Source organism: Gorilla gorilla, chromosome 3, assembly GCF_029281585.2.
Source record: "Gorilla gorilla gorilla isolate KB3781 chromosome 3, NHGRI_mGorGor1-v2.1_pri, whole genome shotgun sequence".
In the NCBI taxonomy this organism is placed as follows: Eukaryota; Metazoa; Chordata; class Mammalia; order Primates; family Hominidae; genus Gorilla; species Gorilla gorilla.
Window position 1 is genome coordinate 45,700,309 of NC_073227.2, and position 16,175 is coordinate 45,716,483.

The 16,175-nt window shown below is 42.0% G+C and overlaps 1 protein-coding gene across 3 annotated transcripts in view; it reads right to left on the reverse strand.

The window, feature by feature from the left end:
• The window catches only part of RELL1 (RELT like 1), a 93,383-nt gene that overhangs the window by 76,364 nt on the left and 844 nt on the right, over positions 1–16,175 (reverse strand). The window lies entirely within an intron of this gene.

The following is a 16,175-nucleotide window of genomic DNA, read 5'->3' on the forward strand; positions in this document are numbered from 1 at the left end:
TTCAACATTCAGTAAAAGTCCATGGAATGGGATTCTCCATAGCTCATCTCTATTATAGATACTACGGGGTTCACGTAGTAGAGTTAGAGAAGGTAGAAAACCTACAGATAATCATTATCCCTGTAACACAACAATAAATCTACAATGACAGAATGGCATTTCCTAGTGAGTCAGTTATTAGGAAGAGAAGGTACATTTAAAAGTTACATTCTTTCCAAGTCAATTTATCTTTTTTTAACCAAGTGCTAATTGTTAAAAAGTAATTCTGCTGCCATTTGTAAGATACAAAATTAAAATGCTACCCTGATCTACAGATAACACTGATGAAACAGTTGGTTACTTCTCAGAAATCCTAAACTTCCTTTTAACTCTTAAAACAATAGAAACACTTTGCATGAAGGGATCAGATTTGTCATCACCCACTTTGTCCAAAATGATCTCAATTGTGAATGAAAAATGTTAAGTGAAAAAAATAAAAACACATACAAAGCAGTATTTAGAGCTTAAATGGTCTCAGTTTTTATAAGAAAAAAAGACATCAAAATGTTATCAAAGTGGTAAGATTATAAGTCATTTTTTTTCTTTTTAGTGTTTTGTGTCTTAGCATTCCCCACATTTTCTTTTAATTATTCACAGTAAAATCACAAAATGTTTTTGAAAAAAGGGACAAGGTGTGCATAGAAAAAAAGGAACCTGTTAAAAAAAATACCTCCCAAGTATAGTTAACATTTATGTTTTCTTGCTGGAACTCTGGGGCATTTTTTTCTCTTTTTCTACTTTTTGCAGTTTCTAAAACGTCCTGATCATAATCGATAGTTTTTTTTTTTTAACTGTAAGTAACAGTCAATGAGGAGCCATCATTACTATAAGGTTGAACCATATGAAATTGTCACTGTAGTGTCAGAGTAATATTAATAGTGTAGACAGCGGTAAACCAGGATACTGGAAATCCCTTAGTAAAGAGACTACTAAACCTACAATCCATCATATTGACATTTTAGATGTTTCCATTGGTTGGAGGCAGAGACAGTGCTACGAAATCTTTGGTGAAAACCACAGGAAACAAGAGTCAAAGAAAACCATATAGTAGTATAACTTCTACTTTATTACACTATAAAACACAATGTAAACACATAAATAGTAAAGAACAGCCTGATAATTTTTTTTCTTTCCCACTAAATCTTTTTTTTTTTTTTTTGAGATGGAGTCTCACTCTGTGGCCCAGGCTGGAGTGCAGTGGTGTGATCTCTGCTCACTGCAACCTCTGCCTCCCAGGTTCAGGTGATTCTCCTGTCTCAGCCTCCCAAGTAGCTGGGACTACAGGCACGTGCCACCATGCCCAGCTGATTTTTTGTATTTTTTTAGTAGAGACAGGGTTTCACCATGTTGGCCAAGATGGTCTCTATCTCCTGACCTCGTGATCTGCCCGCCTTGACCTCCCAAAGTGCTGGGATAATAGGCATGAGCCACCACGCCCGGCTGCCCCACTAAATCTTTTAAAAACACTTTTGAGCCTTTATCTTCTAAATAGTAAACTATGCAATTTCAGAGAGATTATTCCAGCCCCAACGTTTTCATATTATGAGTTGGTTTTTCCCAATAGGAAAGACTTGTCTGTTCCATTTTTCCAAAACCCAGTTCTCCAACACCAACTGGGTGTCCCACAATTCAATTAAATTCTGATACCACCTGGCATTTAGTGCAGACTCCACAGGTTAAATGCTCAGTCCCACAAGACTGACCCCACTTCAGATGCCAGCCGCAAATGGGGTCCCCAGGCTAACTGCACTTCTGCCTAGGGACTACAAATTGGGGGCTTTCCATGACCCCAATCAATAAGTTTGGCATTTTGCTAGAATTATCAGAGGCGTTTGAACCAGAGTAACTCCATCTTGAATAGGGGCTGGGTAAAATGAGGCTGAGACCTACTGAGTTGCATTCCAGGAGGTTAGGCATTCTAAGTCACAGGATGAGATAGGAGATCAGCATAAGATACAAGTCACAAAGACCTTGCTGATAAAAGGGTGCGGTAAAGAAGCCAGTGAAAGTCCACCAAAATCAAGACTCAATGAAAGTGACCTCTGGTTATCCTTACTGCTCATTATATGCTAACTATAATACATTGGCATGCTAAGAAACACTCCCACCAGCACCATGACAGTTTACAGATGCCATGGCAATGTTGGGAAGTTACCTATATGGTCTAAAAAAAGTAGGAAGCCTCAGTTCTGAGAATTGCTCACCCTTTTCCTGGAAAACTCACAAATAATCCACCCCTTGTTCGGTGTATAATCAAGAAGTAACCATAAAAATAGCCAACCAGCAGCCCTCGGGGCTGCTCTGCCTGTGGAATAGCCATTCTTTATTCCTTTACTTTCCAATAACCTTGATTTCACTTTACTCTACGGACTTGCCCGGAAGTCTTCCTTGCACGAGGTCCAAGAACCCTCTTCTGGGGTCTAGATCGGGACTCTTTTAGGCAACAATGACTCACAGAATTCAGAAAATCCCTACACTTATGATTACAGTTTTATTATGAAGCATACAACTCAGATACAGCCAAATGGTAGAGATTCATAGGGCAAGGTATGGTTGCGGAGCAGGCACGAAAACAGAACTTCCAAGCCCCCTCCAGGCACACCATCCTCCCAACACATCCATATGTCACCAACCCAGAAGCTCCTAGCCTCCTTGCTGCAGTTTTAACCAAGTTTTTATCACACAGGTTTGACTGATAAAATCACTGGCTGTTGTTGAGTGAACCCAATCTCCAGCCCCTTTCCCTTCCCAGAGATCAGGGATTGCAGCTAAAAGTTCTAACCCTGTAATCACATGGTTGGTTCCTCCGGCAACTAGTCCCCATCCCGAAGCTACCTGGGGGCCCACGAAGAGTCCAAGGATCACATTAGCACAAACTCAGGTATGGTCTAAAGGAGCTCATTATGAGTAACAAAAAATGTTCCTATCACTCAAGAAATCCCAAGGGTTATTTTTAGGAGTCCCAGGAATCAGGGACAAGATCAAATATATCATTTGTATTACACCACATTGACTCAAAGTCAAGAGTCTTTACTCACTAATATATCAAGATGCAGCACTGAACCAGTGTAGAAAAGATCAACCTTCTCAATCACAGGTTTGTGGCGGCAACAGATCAACTACCATATGGTTCACGCAAAAGAATTCTCTTTCCCTCCTTCAAGTCTTCTCCATCCCTAACCCTCCCACCCACCCAGGAACTAAGATCCACCAGATCTACTTAGTTTGTGTAACTACTGTTTCCATAATATGTAGGCATTGGATGTATACTGAATTACTTTGAAGCTGGTTATTTTTCCTTCCCCCAAATCTATTTCATCACATCATAAGAAATTAAGGGACTGAGAAAACTCACCAGAAGTGACAGAGATGGAGCCCTTAGCCAAGCAGGATTTACAAATCATCCCAATGCTGATACGCATGGTTTATTTAGAGATTGCCTTAACACTGACAGTCCTCCAGACTGGGAAGGAGAAGTAAACAAGGACAAGACCCACAGTAGGGCCAAAAAATGAAAATATACCAACATACTTCCAAAATATAAATGTTTAATGGTTGAGAATTCAATAGTCTGGACCATGTGTGGTGGCTCATGCCTGTAATCAAGAATTCAATAGACAAGCTGATTTGTATAATTTCAAGGTATTTACTTTAACTTAAGAAAAATACATAATTAGCGAGCTTTAACCATTAATGAACACTCCTTGGCTTTCACACCACCAAGCCATCAAGACTATATACTTTTTTTTTCTTTTTTCTTTTTTTTGAGACAGGGTCTCACTCTGTAGCCCAGGCTGGAGTGCAGTGGCACTATCACAGCTCACTGCAGCCTTGCACCTCTGGGCTTAAGTGACCCTCCTGCCTCAATCTCCTGAGTAGCTGGGATGAAAGGCACATGCCACCATGCCCAGCTAATTTTTGTCCTGTTTTTGTAGAGACGGGGTCTTGCTATGGTTTTTGGGCTGGTCCTGAACTCCTGGCCTCAAGCGATCCTCCTGCCTCAGCATCCCAAAGTGCTGAGATTACAGGCGTGAGCCACCATGCTAGGCCAAAACTATATACTTAGCACTTACTTCATGATTCTCATTTCTCAGCACTCCTTAAACTTTGAAAAATTGTTTCTATCTGCATATCATATGGATTGCATTAAATCTATTCTGCTGCATAGATCCTATTTGTGTTACTTACAAAGGGCTGTATTATGTTTGATGGCTCACCCTCTGCCTCCCTACCACCTACACTTCTGCAGATAAGGAAATGGGAATGGCAATCTGAACTGCCCTGCTGACAGCACAGGGCCCTGTCCCCTTTCGGCTCAGCCTCTGGGGCTCTTCTACCACATGGCAATGCCTGGGGGCCTCTTGTTGTCCCCTATCCTCCACAACTACACAGTAAAGTGCAGTTTCAGGAGCTCTGTCGCCTAGCCTCAGTCTCCCCTCTGCAGCCTCATCTCACATGACTTCCACTGAGGAGTCTCTGCCACACCCAGTCTGCATTAACTTCTCTATTCCCACCTCCATGCCTTTGCACACAGGCTGTTTCCTTTGCTCAGCACACCATTCCATACACTCCCTTTTAAGGTCCACTGAAAATGCCAAGTTTCAGGCTATGAATGAAGTCTTTTCCATCGCCCTTATCAGAAGGAAAGTCTCCCTCCCTTTGATCCCACACAGCACTTTGTCTGTAGTTCTCTGATTACACCAAACACATTCTCTACTATACTATAGTGATTTGTATTCATAGCTTATCTCCCCCTTCTCAATCACAAGTTTGTGGAGAACAAAAAAGATGTTTGTTATTCATTTTACATACCTACATAGCACCTAACGATATCTCAAATAAGAGAAACCTCATTTTTAAATTAACTGCAGACTGTAAAGAATGATCTACAAGTTTTACCTGCAATGACTATTAAAAAGGGCTGAGTTGACAATCACGACTGTGAAATGAGTTTCACCTTCAAAACCCAGCTTCTTGGCTCTATCACATAGCTTTAAACAATATCCAATGCTTCCCTTTTTCTTTTGGTGGTTGTTCGGTGTTTTGCCTTTAGAAGGAGGATGGAAAGAACTGAGGAAGCAGTAAAAGCATTCAGGCCATACGAGCATATAGAACAAACTTGCAAAGAAAAATGAAGAAACGCCTGCTCATTAGCCATCTGCCACTTCACCAATGCCAGGAAATTCCGGGCTGCTGTTTTTTATAAAGTGGATAATTCACATAATTGTGTTGGGGACTTCCAGCTATGAAGAACTGTTAGAACATTTGAAAATTAGTGTTCCCAAGTTGTACTGTGATACAAAAGCCCAGTGAATTCTTCAAACTTCCACCTCTTACAGGAATCTGAGAAAACCAGATAATGTTTACATCTACGCATGGGGAAGGAAGGCTTGGCAGATTATTGGTATCAAAAGGAATTCTTTTTAGTTAGTTTTTAACCCTACCTGTCTTGTGAATGTGCTATGTACAGGCTCTTTGTAAGTCTTCAACCATGCAGCAAAATCCATCTAGCCACTCAAAGATTGGTAATGGCATAATTGTCTAATGTGTGTCTTTTCAGGAAATTGAAAATGATATGTTGTATCTCCCTCATGCCAAAATTTTACAAAAATCATTTCTAAGCCTAATGACATGTAAACTGAATTACCCCCTCCAAATATTTACTCTAAAAGCAAGTGGACAATTTCTATAGAATTCCTAAGATAATCATCTCCTGCTAAAAACAAAATCTACATTCAATTTATAAGATGCCTTTGTATTCTCTTTAAGAAGATGAACCTATAGTGAAAAAGCTCAAAAACAAATTAAATATAAAACTTTCCTTCTACTAGTGGTGCTGGGCACGGAATACCTGCAATTTCACATAATGCAAAGCACATTTGAGAACAATGAACACACACCTCACGTTGACTTCCCCTCTTCTGACTTGAGCAAGAAATTCCCCTTCTCTTCATCTTGGTTATTCCCTGTAAGTCTCAGTTTCCACATCTCCACAGAACAGAGAATAACATGCAACCTGCTCCTCACAGCGGCTGCAAGAATTAAATTTGATCAGGCAATCAAATATTTTGTACACATTTCATATGCTCAGCTGCCTCAAGAAGCTCTAGTTAGACAAAACAAACATGGTGGAAACAATTGCATGTAACTGAGGGCTAAATAACATGGAAAAGATGCAACATGTATCCATAGACTTGTGGACAGTGTATTCACAGGAGGCAATAAAGGCAGTGAGAATACCTAGGAAATGTTTCCTGGAAATGCTATCCTTGATCTCAGCTTGAAGGATGGTCAGAAGACAGGATACATACAGCCCCAAGAAGAGGAGAGGGGATTCCATCTACTCTTATCTCTTTCACTCCCCTGCTCACAGTTGATACTTAGCCAGCATCACCTGGAAACATGAGAGTTGAAAAGCAAATCTCCAGACCCATCCCAGTCCTATGGACTCAGCACTCTCAGGTGGGGCTCAGAGATCTGTTTTAACCAGCCTTCCAGCTGGACTTCTGAACACTCAAGTTTGGGAACCACTGCTGTTGCTTTGCTTGATCTTACCTCCTCTCTTTGGTGACCACAAGTTCTTTCCACCTGACCAACTCCTGCAGTTTTTGCAGCTGTAAATTTCACTTTCATTTCCTCCAGAGAGCATGCCCAACCTGCACTGGAGTCTAGTTTGTCCATGCATGTCCCAACCCCAGCCCTAGGTTAGGTATTTTGGCCCTGTGTCATACTTTCCTTGACAAGGTACTCAGGGCATGTCATTTTGCTTGTTTAATTGCCTTCCTGATAACCTACTAGCTCCATAAAGGCAGGTACTGAGTCTATTTTGTTCACATCACTTCATTCTCAGAGCCTTCCACACTGTAAGGTACTTTGTTAATACCTGTTGGATAAATAAGTAAATCAAAGAAGCCATGAAACAATTGGTTTTGAATAGTATAAAGTATTATAAAATCAGGAATATGATACATATACAATTAACAGATGCATTTGAAGTACCGGTTGTAGAAACACAGCTGAGTTTAGTTTGTCTTTGAGAAGAGTTTCATGAAGAGATTTGGGTTTTGAAAATCTTCGCACTGAAAATGCTACCAATGTCACACCATGCCACCTGATAAGGTAGTATTGATTGTTTGTTATTATCATTCTTGGCAGTATTGCTTGTTTGTCATTATCATTCATTTTTCCTCCATGACCAGATTTTTCTGCCTTTGGAGCAATTTGGCCCATAGAGGCTGGCAGACAAAACAGCCTCTCACCAGTGCAAGAGAAGGGCTGTGGGGAGGCTTACATCTAAGATTTGTGGGTGAATATTGGAAACAGTAACTCTTCACTTTATTATAAAGAAAAAGCTTTGGACCAAGAGTCCTAACACCTGAATTCTAACTCTGGCTTCCTTCCTTCCCTCATTTAAATATTTAAATATTTACTCTATTCCGGGCCCTGTGCTTGGATCTGAGCCTACAATGGCGAACAAGACATACACATAGTCCCTCCCTCACCAAACCTAAAGGTCTGCTCATCTGCTATGGGCTACAGCCACTCCTGACTCCCACAGGACACCGAACCTTTCTGGGCTAGTTTCCCCATCTGCAAAGAGAGGGTGTTAATTACCAGATGACCATCAAAGTCCCTTCCGAATCTAAAATATGACTAAGAATAACACAATTACTCCCATGAGTCAGTTAGCCAAAGTTCTTCCTAGTCCTCCTCATCCTACATCCAAGGAGCTGAGAAACCAGGCCCTTGAGCATGAGGATCAAGGGCATATGTAGATCAAGGAAACCTGCCATAGGCAGCAAGGCTGGATCCACTTCCACAGACAGCCTAACAGAATGGGAAGAGTCCCAGAATGAGGAAAGACACTCACTTAAGTCCTGGCTGTGCCAACTCAGTTTCTGCATCTGCTAAATAAAAGCTTGGAGGACACAGTCAAGGTCTCTTCCAGCCCTGATACTACAGGACTCTGCTTCCTCCTCCTAAGAGTCTCATTCATTGAAACACTCATCAAAGAGCCACAAGAAGATGAACAATAAGCACTCAGACCCTGGATAATCACAAAGCATGTCATCATCAAATCTACATCAAATACTAAAGAAAAACTGTCACAATTTTGTGACTACAACTATAGATCAGCTATCTAAGAATAAACCAATTGGTGAATCTTCCAAAGTTCTTCCAGAAGAAAATGTCATGTTCTACCCTACGTATTAGGCCATTCTTGCACTGCTATAAAGAAATACCTGAGGCTGGGCACGGTGGCTCACGCCTGTAATCCCAACACTATGGGAGCCCAAGGCAGGTGGATCACCTGAGGTCAGGAGTTCCAGACCAGCCTAGCCAACATGGTGAAACCCAGTCTCTACTTAAAAATACAAAAATTAGCCGAGCATGGTGGCCGGTGCCTGTAATCCCAGCTACTCAGGAGGCTGAGGCAGAAGAATCACTTGAACCCGGGAGGCAGAGGTTGCAGTGAGCCGAGATCACACCATTGCACTCCAGCAGCCTGAGCAACAGAACAAGACCTTGTCCCCCCAAAAAAGAAATACCTGAGACTGAGTAATTTATTTTTTAAAAAAAGAGGTTTAATTGGCTCACAGTTCTGCAGGCTGTATAGGAAGCATAGTGGCATCTGCTTCTGGGGAGGCCTCAGAAGCTTCCAATCATGGCAGAAGGCAACAGAGGAGCAGGCACATCACATGGTGAAAGCAGGAGCAAGAGAGAGTTGGGGGGAGGTACCATACACTTTTAAACAAACAGATCTCTTGTGAACTCACTCACTATTGTGAGGGCAGCACTTCTCATGATGATACTAAATCATTCATGAGAAATCTACCCCCATGATCCAATCACCTTCCACCAGGCCCCACCTGTAATACTGGGGATTACCATTCAACATGAAATTTGGGCAGGGACAAATATACAGACTGTATCACCTTATAAAGGTAATGCTTTCCTTCCTTCTTTGCTTAGTTTTGGTGGCTAATGGCTCTGCCCCACAAATCCCCTGCCTCCCAAGACAACTCTGCCAAGCCCATCGGACCCTACTCCTTCAGGCACTGCCCAACATCCCCTCCTCAAAGCCCCCTCTGCCCTTTACACAACCAGCACCCAGGGCTCAGGAGCAACAGGTGACAGGAAACCCCTCAAGTAATGGCAGAGGCCCAAAAAGGAAAATTCTGGAGTGGTTAGGAACTTTGTCTCATTCTTTAGCTGTGATAGGTTAGTATTTGGTTTAGGCTAGGCAATAATAATAATACACTTTTTCATCACTTACTGTGTGCCAAGCACTCACTAGTTTTATTTTACATAACTGACACAACAATGCTGTGAGGCAGCTCAGCCATATTCTCTCTATAATACAGATAAGGAAAGTAATTTAAAGATTCTTTTTCTCTCTGTACAACAGGCACTTTTATTAGTGGCTGGAATACAGTTATCCACAAGAGTGCACAAACAAAATGGGAGAGGAGGATCAGGTAGGGCTGGTAGCTGGCACGGGAAATGGGAGATACCTGGCTGGCGGGTTCTCTCTGTTTGAGATCCTGGGACAGTGCTATCAAGTAAAGAGAAGAAGCCGGGGGCCTTGGGGTATTGCAGGTGGGAATGGAAAACCAGGTCCTCTGAGTTCAACAGGTTTGGCAAAAGGATCCTCAAGGTAAGATGTCCGGCCCCTCTACCCATCCATCCTCCAGAAAGTCCCTTGGGTAGATTCAGTTTCTCTTACAAAGAGAACTGTGTTAGTAACTGGCAAAAGAAAGCAGAGGAGAAATTTGGCCCAAACTCTCCATCTAGCCAACAAGTTTCCATTCTAATTGGCACCCATTCATAAAGTCACTTGGAATAAACAAAATCTTAGTTTTTTGGGGGTACCCTTATTTTCTTAGATTTCATACTAGAGTACCAAAGTTGTACTTCTTTTTCTGAAGTGTCACTCATTTGAGGACTTATTTTCCCCACTGGAAATTTTGCTACTTTGAGCAGTTTTATATTTGCCTCCCAACAGACACAAACAGATGAGTCACAGAAGCGCAAATGCAGGACCATAATCCCTTATCTGAAAACCTGGAAGTCAGATGTGCTTCAAAGTTCAAACCTTGTGATTTTAGGAAGGTAATGCAATGCATTTAGCGCACAACCTGTAACACTCAAATCAAATTCATTAATATTATTCAGCAGAACATGCAAATAGTCAAGATAGAATAATATATACCATAGAACCTCACATTAGGCTGGGTGTGATGGTGCATCCCTATAATCCCAGCACTTTGGGAGGCCGAGGTGGGTGTATCACATGAGGTCAAGAGTTCCAGATCAGCCTGGCCAACATGGTGAAACCCCATCTCTACTAAAAATACAAAAATTAGCCGGGCATGGTGCATGCCTGTAATCCCAGCTACTCGGGAGGCTGAGGCAGGAGAATCTCTTGAACCCGGGAGGCGGAGCTTGCAGTGAGCCAAGATCACACCATTGCACTCCAGCCTGGGAGACAGAGAGAGACTCCATCTCAAAAAAAAATTAAAAACCTCGCATTAGTTCAAGTTAAGTTTTACAACCTACAGAGGGTATCAAAAGCCTAAAAGAAAAACTTTTCAGAGCTTTTTACATTTCAGAATTGTCCATAAAGGATTACACACTTGCAAATGGCTCAAAAACTAGAAGAAAACAAAATCAACCTGATAGTTACCAACCATGTACAAATTAAAACAATCAAGGTACCAATTTTTGCCTAACAAATTAGTGAATATGTTTTTCAGAGGAAATAACAAGAATATGAAATTAGTCTTTTTTGGCTATTGCTGTGAGAATGTAACCTGGGATGACCTTCAGATCAACACTGATGTCATCAATTGCCTCAAAAATGTGAACATCTTTGACCCTCAAAGTGCCTTTTCAGGAACCCATTTTCTGTGGAAGTCCTCTGATATTTAGGCAAAGTTTCATGCACAGAGGCATTCACTGAAATGAGTTTTAAAACTCACTTAAAAATAATGAGCAACTGAAATCTCCCAAATAGGTACATAGTAAAGTAAAATACAGTGAATCCATATAGTGGAACAGTAGGCAGCCCTTTTTTGGGTATGTAGGGAAATAGAGAAACATTTCTGTGTAACATAAACTGAAAAAGTCATGATACAAAGTTATATTGCATTATGAACCTATCCGAGTTTAAAATGCAATTAAAGAACCTATCTGAGTTAAGAACGCAATTACAGGCTCATGCCTGTAATCCCAGCACTTTGGGAGGCCGAGGCGGGCAGATCATGAGGTCAGAAGATCGAGACCATCCTGGCTAACACGGTGAAACACTGTCTTTACTAAAAATACAAAAACAAAATTAGCCGAGCATGGTGGTGGGCACCTGTAGTCCCAGCTACTTGGGAGGCTGAGGCAGGAGAATGGCGTGAACCCTGGAGGCGGAGCTTGCAGTGAGCTGAGATCGGGCCACTGCACTCCAGCCTGGGTGACAGAGCAACACTCCATCTCAAAAAAAAAAAAAATGCAATTAGAGAAGACCAGAATGAAATATGCTAACAATGGCTAGTGCCTTGGAGTAATGGAATCAAGGGTGATTCTCGCTCCTTCCTCCCACAAACTTTAGATCTTTGGGGAAATTTTCCAAAAATACCTAGTGCACTGTATTTTAGCTAAAGGGAAATAAGAAAAGATGGCTTGGCTACTTAACTCCCATGCAACAGTAGCAAACTCTAATCTGAGGTGTCACTCTGGGCTTTTTAGAAATCCCTATCATTACAAAGCTATCACCACCTCCAGAATAAAAACTGTTTAATATATGTGGTCCACATTTATTTGACAGTTTAAATGACGTAATATAAATCAAGCCTAATGCACACTCTGGAGAAAAAATACTATATTTTTTAAAGATACACAGGATAAAATATATATGCCACTTTGCCATTTACCCAGAACTTTCAGAGACAAGAGCTCAGTAAGACAGAGCAGCCAGTAGGACAGATAGACAGGTGTTGGCACAATGCCCATTTTACAGGTGAGGAAATGGAGGTGGACAGAACCATATGCTGCAGGCATCAGGGTCTCCTTCTGATTTTTTTTTTTTTTTTTTTTGAGACGGAGTCTCGCTTTGTTACCCAGGCTGGAGTGCAGTGGCACAATCTCAGCTCACTGCAACCTCCGCCTCCCAGGTTCGAGTGATTCTCCTGCCTCAGCCTCCCCAGTAGCTGGGACTACAGGCATGTGCCACCACACCCAACTAATTTTTGTATTTCTAGTAGAAACGGGGTTTCACCATATTGGCCAGGCTGGTCTTGAACTCCTGACCTCGTGATCTGCCCGCCCTGGCCTCCCAAAGTGCTGGGATTACAGGCGTGAGCCACTGCACCTGGCTTCCTTCTGATTTTTTACTCCAAGTCCAAGGCCCTGACTTAAGGCTTGGTGCTCTTTCCACCATAGCATCCCATGACCTTGTTACTTACTGATTCTTTATAAATATGTTAGAATAAAAAGAATTTTCTTACTCAAAAAAATAGTTTAGTAATAATAAGCATGGACTTGAAAATCAAACAGATCTGACTCAATGGACTCCATGACAAAATCCAGCTTACACATGAGTGCCTTTTTCAACTTCTCTGAGGCTCAATTTCCTCATCTACAAACACAGGAATAAAATTATGTATATAACTGACAGGAAATTCATTGTAAGAATGAAATGATCTAGGTACTTAGACTACCGCCTGCACACAAACCAGGTAATAATAAAAATTGAATTCCTTTTTCCTAAAAAAGTGTCTACAGTGTACTAACACCAAATTCTGATTTTAGTTTTTATAAATCACACCAGAATTATTAATATACCCGCTTTCAGCAGCACACCAAATCTTTACAACCACTTAAGTGTCCGAAATTATTAGGAACCACTCAACCTAATAGTTTATACCAATGACAATTTAATTTATTCTTTTTGTCAGCTTTAAATCATTTCTCTATTGTTTCAATAAGTCATTAAACTTCAACATTAGGGCCAAAGAACCATTTTTAAAGAAACAATAAAATCTGTTGTTTGTTCACTTGGGGCTTTGGTCTCTCACACTCAAATTCAACTCTTCAAATTTCCAAATAGATTCATTTCATTTCCTTTTTTAGAGGGGGTAGGGGCAGGGAATTGACAGAGACTTCTCACATTTTTCATTTCCTTTTAAAATTAAATGTAGATATGGACTCCCAAGCTCCAAGGTGTGCTTTTTCAAAACTTTCCAAACACTATATATTATGTGGATGTACAGCTTCGCAGCTACCTGGCTAAGAGAGACCCCAGAATTTAATAAAGCTTATCTTTAGCATCTAAAAAGGAGTCAGAATGCTGGAGGGAAGCCCGCAGCCCAAGCACAATGCATTTTTCATCTCACCAGCCCCAGGACCTCCTCCACCCACTCCTTACTCGAGGGCTATGCCCACTGTCTGAGAGAGAAACTAATAAACCTGAAGGTTGAGTAACCAGAGAACTTAAGGACATTAATAAGCCAAGATGTGGAAAATCATCCCTTTGGGTGCTTGCGGTATATAGTTTCGAATGCTGCTGCTAAGAGACAAGTTTAATGAGATTCTTCTACTAGGAAGGAAGTGAAAAAGGCATTGTCACTACCCTCCGTGAAGCTATCTGCCCTTCTTTTCTCTACTTGACAACTTCTGATAACCACATGCTTACAATTTTATGACGTTCTAAACTATCTTAGAATCTCAGCGAGATTGCAGAGGTTGACTCATATTCTATTTTTCCTCTGCAGAGCAGTGGGGTACAGTGGAAAGGGAATGAACTTTGGAATCAAGCAGGCTGGGTTATCCCAGATAAAGATACATATAAAGGTACACACATACACAGACACCTCCTGGTGGTTCTGCTTCTCTGAATGCTGACTGGCACAGTACCTATGTGATGTTCAGCCAGTTGTTTAACCTCTCTTGCCTCAGTTGCCTTACTGGAAGTAAGTATTTCACAGGGTTATGAGCAATGAGTTTAAAAATGCCTATGAAGGCTGGGCGCGGTGGCTCACACCTGTAATCCCTGCACTTTGGGAGGTCGAGAAGGGCGGATCACTTGAGGTCAGGAGTTACAAACCAGTATAGCCAACATGGGGAAGCCCCGATTCTACTAAAAAATACAAAAATTTGCCAGGCATGGTGGCGGGCGCCTATAATCCCAGCTACTAGGGAGGCTGAGGCAGGAGAATTGCTTGAGCCCAGGAGGTGGAGGTTGTAGTGAGCCGAGATCGCACCACTGCACCTCAGCCTGGGAGTCAGAGCAAGACTCTGTCTCAAAAAACAATAAAAATAAAAATAAATAAACAAATAAAAATGCGGCCGGGCGCGGTGGCTCACGCCTGTAATCCCAGCACTTTGGGAGGCCAAGGTGGGCGGATCACGAGGTCAGGAGATGGAGACCATCCTGGCTAACACGGTGAAACCCCGTCTCTACTAAAAATATAAAAAATTAGCCAGGCATGGTGGCGGGCGCCTGTAGTCCCAGCTACTCTGGAGGCTGAGGCAGGAGAATGGCGTGAACCCGGGAGGCGGAGCTTGCAGTGAGATCGCGCCACTGCACTCCAGCCTGGGCGACAGAGCAAGACTCCGTCTCAAAAAGAAAAAAATAAATAAAAATAAAAATGCATACAAAGTACTCAACCCAAAGCCTAGCACACAGCAGGCATTCAACAGTATTTCCCATTCTTTTCCCTCTACTTCCCTATGCTCAAGGTACAAACATTAACACCATCTTTGGTTGCAAGGGGATCAGATGTTGGCTGGTCAGAGCATCTTCTCTTTACACACGCCTCAAGATACTGGCAAATTTGTGCTCTGTATCCTTTCCTTTTTAGACACCTGTTTCTTCTACCGCATTAATTTTCAACCAAAAAAAAAAAAAAAAAAAAAAGGCTGTCATGCAATTAGATGAGAGCTTTCATCAGTCACATTCTAGTCCTGAGACCTGGGTGTTGCTCAGAGGTCAAACCAAACACACACCCACTCTAGGGATGGATTTCTCCTGCTGATGATGGCTAATTACATGCATCATGTGCTGAATTTTTAATAATTTTACTCCCAGATTAAACTCTTCCCCAGATTCTGTTGCAACTGACTCTAACCCTCTAATGAATGTCTCCAACCTCACATCCAAGTGGAACCTGATTATGCACCTATGTGTCCCAGCAATCAAACGCAGGATGAAAATCAAAATGAACCAGCAGGGCATGGTGGCTCATGCCTGTAATACCAGCACTTTGGGAGGCCGAGGCAGGAGGATCACTTGAGGTCGGGAGTTCAAGACCAGCCTGGCCAATATGGCAAAACCCCATCTCTACTAAAAATACAAAAATTAGCCGGGCATGGTGGCACATGCCTGTAATCCCAGCTGCTCAGAAGGCTGAGGCAGGAGAATCACTTGAACCAGAGAGCTGGAGGTTGCAGTGAGCCGAGGTCGTGCCACTGCACTCCAGTCTGGGTGACAGAATGAGACCCTGTATCAAAATAAGGAAAAGAAAAAAAAAATTGTCCCATCCAGTAAAACATGTCACTAGCTGCCATTTCCCCAGATGGATGGCTAACGGAAATACGGGCCTGCTAAAAAGACTCAGGAGACAATATTATCCATCTCCTTCCCTTCCAACCTGCTCTGGTTTCTATGAAAAAGTGAAGGCCAAACTGCTAAGTCAGTGTAAAAGTTGTAAGCGACTGAAATGTTCTCAGGAGGAAGAGTTTATGGATGTTTATGGAGGAGACAGTCACTGTTGAAAGGCTTCCAGTTGCTTATTATTTGGGCCTGAGGAGGAACCACCACTGAAATCAAGCTTGGAAGAGCTTGCTGACGTCAGATTCCCAGCTGTAGTAACCCCAAATGGCCAAGTAAGCATGTTTTTTTTTTTAACTGCAGCTGTTAGGTGGCAGTTAAGAGGGGAAGCGGTGGTAAGGAATCCCTAGTGTCTGTAATTATAAAAGCAAGGATGTGACATAGGACTTCCATAAAACTTACACCTCCTCTTAAGATTGATTTCAATTAAAAACTGCTTCATCGTTGGTGACACTTTAGCATCTCTGTTGGTGGCTTCCTGCCCTGACCACACAAGGTTCCTTTCGTGACGACAGGAATCAACAAAAAGAAGAAA